This window comes from Pteropus vampyrus, unplaced genomic scaffold (assembly GCF_000151845.1).
Source record: "Pteropus vampyrus isolate Shadow unplaced genomic scaffold, Pvam_2.0 Scaffold12, whole genome shotgun sequence".
In the NCBI taxonomy this organism is placed as follows: Eukaryota; Metazoa; Chordata; class Mammalia; order Chiroptera; family Pteropodidae; genus Pteropus; species Pteropus vampyrus.
In genome coordinates, this window is record NW_011888793.1 from 8,384,196 (window position 1) to 8,394,083 (window position 9,888).

General features: G+C 31.5%; 1 pseudogene; it reads left to right on the forward strand.

Annotated features, from left to right (window-relative positions):
• Positions 1 to 8,563: 8,563 nt before the first annotated feature.
• On the forward strand, positions 8,564 to 9,089 carry LOC111732246 (annotated as a pseudogene).
• The last annotated feature ends 799 nt before the right edge of the window (positions 9,090 to 9,888 follow it).

Sequence of the window (9,888 nt, forward strand, 5' to 3'; positions counted from 1 at the left end):
ATATAATAAAACCCATGTGTTTTCTATAAATAAAGTTCATTTTAAGTATTATACAATTTAAATTGTTCGTTCTCTTTTTACTATCTAAATTATCTCAGTATAGATGTTATATGGTGATATTATATAGTAACCCTACTCATAAAAATCCAGTGGTACCATCTGAACATGAGCTTTTTTATCCTGTATCAGTATTTGCTGCCAATTTTTTCTTCATTTAAAAATGGACTTTTAAAATATGCACAGCTAAGTGTGAGATCTGAGTTCTCAAAAGTCCAAATCTCCCTGTAGTCTATGCTTTCTTATTTTATCTACATGTTTTACCATTTTATATAATATCCTATAGATATACCTAGGAATTTTACTTGCCTCTAGTCTCTATGTCTTCCTTGGTTTGATGATCCAACCTCAGAATGCAACGTATTGTATTACTTCTAGTAATATTTTATCATTTCTACAGTTAATCAAAACATAGGTATTACTAATCAGTCAGTCCATTCCTACTAGGTTAAACACTAAGCAGGAGGATCAACAGCAAAAGTTGAAGAGAATTGCATTCCATTTCCCGTGTAAGTGTAAACTTCTTCTGGCTGTGCTCAACAAGAGAGATGAAAGTATGTGGTAGCATGGAGAATCGCTGCATACATTTCTCCTCCATCTTTATCAACTTCCTTTCTCATTGTAACTACATCAGGCACAACAAAAGCAATAAAGAAAACAATGACTATCTCTAGTTCTGATTAAACTCTTCTCAGTTGCCAGACTTGCCCAACTTTGTACGAGCTGAATTTACGGTATTATACAATTAGTAGGTAATCGTCAATATTTTTATAAGACATTTTTTATTGATCACCAGGATTGTATTACTTTTGATTTACCATACACAACTCTTGGTTTTAGTAAATTCAGAAGTTCCCAGTTTAACATGTCTAAATAAAAGCCATGTCAGGTGTAGGGAAAGTGAAAGTGTTTCCAATTCAGTTATAATGACCATACCAATGATAACTTTTGATATTATGATACTCACACTACAATTTTCCCAATAAAATCCATCTTACAGATTTAAAAAGCCAAAAGGAAAATAATGCAAGATTTCAGTAATGCTTTTAGTACTGTCTAGGTAGAAATAATTATGTGTCATGCAGAAACTGTGGGCACTGTTGATCCTTAAAATATTAGATATTTGTGTTTAATTGAAAACAGTGCGAGTTAAGAATTTGTTTACCATTAATTTTGAAATATATAGAAATTGTGTTTATAAAATCACTGAGAAGAGAGGGGTGATATCATGCAAAAGGGCAGAGTAGAAAAGTTTGCGGGTAGGTCTCTCCAACAAAACAACCATTGAAATCAGAAAGAGATATTGGAACAAAGTATTTTGGAACTCTGAAGCCTGATTGGACACTTATAACACCTGGGCCATGCTGGGTGAAGAGAAAGACTGTTCTTAGGTATAAGTGATGTGTGCAAATGTGTTATTGATCCCCATTTCTCAGCCCAACCTAAACTTTATGTCAGTCATTCAAGTTCCTGGAACAGCTGTCTGGTGCTCTCTAAGCCACAATAATTTTTTCTTTTGGCATCTATGGAAATATTTAAAGGTCCAGTGAACTTTTCATGTTCCCCATTCTGAAGTCAGAGATTTAAGAAAATATTTACTAGCCGACCACAGAAATAAAACAGAAGATATCACACGCACACACACACACACACAAACGATAAACAGTTTTCAAAAGTAGTTTGAAAAAGTCACAAGTGGACAGTACCAATCTTCAACAAGTAGGAATCTGCAATCCCTGAGGAGAAGGAGGATCAGATTTTCAGAGTTATTACATTTAAGTCTTTTCAACAAATGGTGCTGGGTAAACTGGATATCCATACACAAAATAATAGAGTTGGACCTTTACCTTACATCATATAAAAAGTTAACTCAAATTGGATCAAAGACTTAAATGTAAGAACTAAAACTATAAAATTTGTAGGAGAAAACATAGGAGAAATTTTTCATTACATTGGATTTGGCCATGACTTTTTGGATGTGACACCAAAAGAAATGAATAAAACAAAAATAGAAAACTTGGACTTCACCAAAATTAAAAGCTTTTGTGCATCAGAGGATATTATCAATAGAGTGAAAAAGTAACCCACAGAATGGAAGAAAATATTTGTAAATCACATATCTGATCAATGATCAATTACCAGAATATATAAAGAAATTCTAAAACTAAACAACAACAACAACAACAACAACAACAACAACTACAAACACCAAACTGGGAAATGAGTAAAGGTTTTGAAAATAATATTTCTGCAAAAAATAAATAAAAATTGCCAATAAGCACATGAAAAGATGTTCAACATAATTAGTCATTAGGGAAATAAAAAGTCAAAATTACAATGAAATAACACTTAACCTTCACTACAATGGCTATTATTAAAAAAACAAAGGGAGAGGTGGATAACGAGTACTGGCAAAGATGTACAGAAATTGGAACTTTTGTGCATTGCTACTGGGAAAGTAAAATGTTGCAGCAGCTGTGAAAAACAGTTTGGCAGTTCCTCAAAAAAGTTAAATGTAGACTTATTGCATGACTCTTTAATTCCTCTTCTAGGTATATACCTAAAAGAATTGAAAACAGAGGTCACATTGTACATCAATGTTCATAGCAGCATTATTCACAAAAACCAAAAGGCAAAAATAATCCAAGTGTCCATCAACAGGTGAATGTACAAACAATTGTAGTATATTTATATCGTGGATGAGTATTGAGCTGTGACAAGAAATGACATTTTGATACATGCTATAACATGGATGAGCCTTGAAAATATTATGCTGAGTGAATAAGCCAGACACAAAAGGATGAATATTGTATGATTTTACTTTTATGAGGTATTTAGAATAGGCAAATTCATAGAAACAGAATGTAGGATGGAGATTACCAAAGGCTGAGAGGAAGGATTATAGAATGTTATTTCTTCATGTTTACAGAGTTTCTGTTTCTGGATGAAAAATTTTGGAAATTGATGGTGGAGATGGTTATGTCGCACTGAGACTATACTTAATACCACTGAATGTACACTTAACAATGGTCAAAATGATAATCTTCATGTTATTACTAATTACTATAGTCAAAACTAGCTGGTTTATATTTAGCATATGATTATGTCACACAGGTTTTATGAAGCAAATTATTACTTTTAAAAATAGTGTTTAGCAACATGAAAGAGCCTCAGAGTTCTATGCTACAACAAAAATAATACCTAAGGATTTTCAATTATTTAAGCATATTTAATAATACAAACCTGCTAATATCTTATACCTTAAAATAGTGAAAAAATCTGCATAAAATACTTTGAGCCATTTCATTAAAGCACTTGAGGATATAAACCTGAAATCTATATATCTGCCTTACAGGTAGTACTGAGAAAAGCAAAATAATGATTCCAACCAAAATTTTTCAAAAGACCTAAGAGCATTACTAGTGTAATCTTCATATAGATGTAAAAATAAATCTTTAGAAGTGGTTATTCAAAAGTATTATTTCCTGCGTTAAAATAGAGCTCACCAAAAAAAAAAAAAAAAATCCATAGAAAGTTTTAACTTTAAGCATGAGTGACTTGATTTTTCTCATTATATATTTTTTCAATCCAGTATATTTGCAAGATAATGTTTTATAAAGAAATGTCTTCCTAATAACACTTTTTAACACTTCAATTCTTCACCATCAGTCTATTGTTACTAAAATGTACTATTCAAAACCTTTACTTTTTAAAATATATTTGAGAGATGAATATCACCTACCAGGTATAAAATACTGCTCTGTAATAACATAGACCTGTAAATCTTAATTTTTATTGAATTAACTTACTTGTAACAGAGCAGTTTTATCTTTTTCTCTATGATATATTATTTTAATCTTTAAAAAGTAGAAGAAATAATGTAGACCTTAATTTTAACATATCAAATGAATACACTTTTTTAATTTTATAAAGTCATTTAAAGTTTCTTGGCTTTTTAAATTTCTTTTTAAAAAGAGCCTTTAACATTAGCTTTAAATTCTGTTATAGAATCTCAGTTTTTATTTTTATAATTTTTTTTTAATGAATGAAATATTTGCTTTTCTACTGTGGTAGGCAAAAATTTAGAAAGGCATCCTCAAAATATCCTTACCTAATCCTCAGAACCTGTGAATAAAATGAAATCGTGTATGTTGAATGGAGTATTGACCTTAAGATAAAGAGATTATGTAGGTGGTCCTGATTTAATCAAACGAGTCCTTTTAAAAGCAGAGAACTTTATTCAACTGATGGTAAAAGGAAAGACAGAGAGATTCCAAGAGTGAGAAGGACTCAATATGCTCTCTCTGGTTTGAAGATGGAGTAGAACACAAGAAAGAATGAGGTAGCCTCTAGCAGCAGTTACTAGCCTCTAGGTGACACCCAACAAGGAAGCATACTTTAGACCTCTTGTTGCTACCATCGGATTCTGCTAAAAATCTGAACTTAAATCAGTTTCTTGCCTTGAGACTTTGGATAAGAGCTTATGTTGGATTTAGGTCTTATAAGAATCTGAGAAAAGAAGCCGACTACGCCCACCTAAACATCCAACCTACTGAACTGTAAGATAAATAAATGTTCTTTAAGCTACTAAATTTGTGAAAATTTATTATGTAGCAATAGAAAATTAATATGTGTACTTCTGAAAGCTATATATAATCTTGTTTTTATGATTATTAAACTTTCAGGTCATCAAGGGGCAAAAGATACATGCCCCATAGATTTAGGAAATAAGGTAAATAAGATTGGCCTCTGAAATCAAAACTGTAAAATCAAGAAGGATATGCCCAAGTTACCTTACAGTAGTAGATTATAAACTTTTCGATATAATGTGAATTTAATAAAACTGTAAAGTCCTTTTCTCAGAGTGAAAAAATAGATTTGCATATATAGGCTCAAAAGATTCCATGCAATATCTAGATTGACTTTAAGACCCTCTCTCTAAAATGACAGGTCCAGGACCTGTAGAGCATGATCGTAAAGTAATTAAAGTATCAACCTAATCAGAAAAAAATAAATTATTTAAATAAGAGGTAAAGGCCACACACATTTTATGTGTTCACGGAAGCAAACAAGGGCAGTGCCTATGCAGCCATTGTCCAGAGCAGGATTCTTGGCAGTCTAATATAGGTATAGGCAAACATGGCTATTTCTATTGTTTTCAACTGTTATAATCTCATGTTTTTTACTTTTGATTTGTTAAAACATCTCTCCTTTTCTTCATTCAAAGCTCTAAAAACAAACATCTGGTTATCTATTTTCCAGTGTAGCTTACCTAAAAGTTAAGTATGAGCTAATCAGATTGCCTCATCTATCTAATATCCTTGAGATTTATATACCTCACATCATAATTTAACTTTCTAATTTACTTCTAAATCTTTCTTAGTTTCAATGACAGAAATTAATAATACCCTGCTGAAATAACTCAGGAATGGTGATGAAACTGAGTTTCTTGTTCTTCAAGGTGAATGTCAACCTGAAAAATGATTTATTCATTAAAGTACAAGTATGAGTGACCAACGAGTTTCCTCCAGACAACACTTTGTGAATGTGTGTCTTGACTGAACTTTTATAGCATTAAAGAAAATAATTTTAAATGGTCTTAAAAAGGACATTTACTTTTTTTTCATTTGGTGTTGAAGGTAAGTTAAATTTCACTATAGCACATTGGTTTAAAAAGGCTAGGAATAAATTTGAGTTTAGAATGGTCAACAATCAAGGAGACTAATTGAAAAGAGTGGACTTTATTTACAACCTTTTGTCAAAACAACTTATGTGATTTCCTTTGACACTACTGGAAACTTTTCAATTTACCACCTGCAAACACTGAAAACTCACTGGAAATTAATGCACACTATTTCTCTCTCTCTCTCTCTCATTCTCTTTCCCTGTCACCACCCCTTACTCTCTTCTTTTCTTCCTAAAAAATCTGTAATTATGAAAAGTAGGTTTATTTCACATGTCTGAATAAATTATTTCAAGTGCCTAATTACCCATATCTAACTTTGGGGTTTTGATATAATTACTTTGTAATCTAATTTTTTTCAAGAATAAAATTCTGATTGAGCTTGTATTATTTTGCATTATTAATGTACATCATTATTTATATTAGTTATTTTTAAATGTGGTTGTAATGTAAGGTTACAATATATTCTACTATGGTAAAATTATGTTCTATCATCACCAGTGTATTGTTTCTAAGAGCAATAACATACATAATAGTGTTCATTTTCCATAATTTTTTATTAAAAAAAGATAAGTTCTTTTTTTCAGATATGTGTACTGTAAACTTCTCTTAATTTATTTCCCTATTTATTTTTTCTCATAATATCTTTTCAAGGGCAGAAGTTCTAAATTTTGATGTCTAATTCATCAATTTTTGTTCTCTCTTTTTATTGTGTGTCCTTTTGTATCCTGCCTCAATAAATTTTTTGCCTAATTTTAAGTCACCATGATATTCTCCAATCTTTTTTCCCAGAAGTTTATTATCCATTTTAATTTAATTTTTGTATACAATATAATTTCTGTATTCCATTTTTTCCCCATGCATGTATGTTATATTTATAATCAGGAACAATATAGCAACTATTTCTACGTGAGTAAAAAGTTCTGTATAAATAATTAATCATTTTCAAGTTACTATGTCAAAAGTGTCTCGAAATGGTTGAAGACAACGAAAGTATCCTAAATGTATTTAGCAACATACTCTTTTTAGGGAACAATGTTTTGCAGATAATTTGAAGAGCAATAAATTTAAATCTTAATAGATATAATTTATTTGGTGAACATAATTTATGTGGATTTAAAAAAATGTAAAATTTGTAGATATCACCTTGTAATGAATTATTTCAAAAACAGTGAGTTAGTTTATAGTAGATAAGAAAATTAAGTATGATTTTAATAAGCGTACTACAATTTCCTCCTCCTTAAGGAGGCTTACCATGAAAATGCCCAATAGCTATTATTACTATCAAAGTAATTAGTACATTTACTAACATTCTGAAGGTGAGATAACTGTTGAATTTTATTAAAAACATTAAAATACATTTCTACTAAAAGTCATATGGTAGTGAGGGTTTTCATGTTATTTTGATTTGGAGAACTACCTGTTCCATTAGTCCCATAATTTCTTTCTAGGAAATAATTATTGTATTAGTTAGGGCTCTCCAGAAAAATAAAATCAACAAAATATGTATGTATGTATATGACAAGTTTTGTTATAGGAATTGGTTCACATAGTTATGGAGGCCAAGAAGTCCCATAATCCTCTGTGTATAAGCTGGGGAACCAGGAAAGTCAATGGCTTGATTTAGTTCAAGTCCAAAAGCCTAAGAATCAAGGGCCTGATGGTGTAAGTCTAGATCTGAGTCCAAAGCTGAGAACCAGGAGTACCAATGTCAAAGGGCAGGAGATGATGGATATCTTGTATCAGGCAGAGAGAGAACAAATTCACCCTTGATCTGCCTTTTAGTTCTGTTCTAGCCATCAGTGGATTCGATGATGCCCATCTACATTGGGAAGAGTCATCTGCTTTACTCAGTTTACCAATTCAAACACTAATCTCTTCTGGAAGCAGCTTCACAGACATATCCAGAAATAATGTTTTATCTGCTATCTAGGCATCCCTTAGCCCAGGCAAGTTGACATATACAATTAATCACCTTAGTTACCATAGTATACTATTTCTATACCAATTTTAACACTCCTAGAACACTTCAAATACAAAAAAAATATATAGCATTTCAGATAGAAAATGCACAGTTTTCATTTACTCATTGATATCTTCTCTTTACCTCAAATTATACTATGTTCACAAATTTCAATCTTTATCTTGAAGTTGAGAAAACTGGATACCCACATAATGAAAATGCACCACTCTTTAACACCACTCAAGAAAATTAACTTGAAGTGGATTAAAGACTTGTAAAACCTGGAACCATAAAAATCCTAGAAGAAAACAGGGGAAAAGCTCCTTGACCTTTCTCTTGGCAATGACACCAAAAGTACAAGAATCAAATCCAAAAACAAACAAGTGAGACTACATCGAACTAAAAAACTTCACAGCAAATGAAACCTTCAACAAAATAAAAAGGCAACATACAAAATGGGAAAAAACAGTTGCAAACCACGTATTTGATAAAAAGTTAATATGTAAAATATGTAAGGAACTCATACAATTCAACTGCAAAAGCAAAACAAAACAAAACAAAAAAGCAAATAGTCTCATTTTAAAATAGACAAAGGTACTGAATAGACATTTTTTCAAAGAAGACAAATGACCAGCGGGTACATGAAAAAGGGCTTAAGATCATTAATCATCAGGGCAATGGACATGTCCAATCTGTACCCTTGCAACTAATAGATGAAAGAATGAAAACCAAAACCCAGATCTGGTGATAGGTTGTCTGTGTGCCCATCACATGATACTGTTTTCAATTATGTGTAGAGCAATAGCTCGTGAAGAATAGGACGAAGTTCTTTCTTTCCTTTTGCCACTGTGGCCATATCCATGAATATGTTCAGACTTCAGAAGAGGCTCACCTCTGGTGTCCTCCTCTGTGTTAAAAAGGAGATCTGGTTAGACACAATAAGACCAATGAAATGTCAATGCCAACTCCCATTTGCAGAGCTAGAAGCTGATCAATTATGAGATGATCTTTCTGAAGCCTGTGACTGTCCATTCCTGGACGTGATGCCAGAAAAGCACCTTGGCCAAATGGAAGAGCAGGTATACAGTTATAGGTAAGTGAAAGGGCACTGCTAGTGCTGGAAGGCCTGAAAAAATAACCTGGATGAAGATGATGAGAATTCTGCTTTTATCATTCAGAAGATACTGTGAATCTAAGAAGACTGACCGTCACATATGTTACCGCCTGTACCTGAAAGCATAGAGGAACATGCTGAAAAACAAGCTGATTCTCATGGAACACATCCAAAAGCTAAAGGCAGACAAGACTCATTAGAAGCTCCTGGCTGGCTAGGCTGAGGCTCATAGGTCTAAGACCAAAAAAACATACAAGCCTCATGAAGAGTGACTCTAGGCCAAGACTCCGTACAAGGAGAAAGAGGCTAAAAACTAAAGCATCACCTCTTTTGTCTATAGGTGGCCTAGGCAATAACGTAGATCAATCGTTCAATAAAATAAGTCTTTATTTGCCAAAATGAAAGAGTAAGACCCATGAAATATTCTAAACACTTAGAAACACTAGTGTTAATATGTAGATATACAAAATAGTCACAAGGATATGAAGTACAGCATAGGAAATACAGTCAATAATATTGTAATTATGTATAGTGATAGATGGGTACTCGACTAATCGGGGGGATCACTTTGTAAATTATATAAATGTCTAATCACTATATGGTACACATGAAATAATATAAAATAATATTGAATGTCAGCTCTAATTGAAAAATTAAAGTTAAAAAAAACATATCTAGATATAAATTTGTACTTTCTACAATGTAATAAAAAATTTAAACAATAGGCTTCTTTCTATATGTGTTTATTAGTAATACATACAATAATTATTCACTCCATATATATTTTGTTTATTTTAACTGGTATCTAAGTAATGGTAATTATTTTCAATTCATAACCCATTTAGCAAGAAACATTTAGGTTATGATTTTTTTTGTTAGAAATTGAAATATATTTGCACTAATACTATCATCATATCACTTTTAAACTAGGGTTAATTATCTTAAAATTTGGTTCATCAAGATATTAATAATAATTGGAATTTGTCAAATATTCTAAAAATAAGTTTATTGTGATAGATACAGCAATCTGAAATGTAAAAGAAAACAGAGCTATGATTTTAAATGATAAAT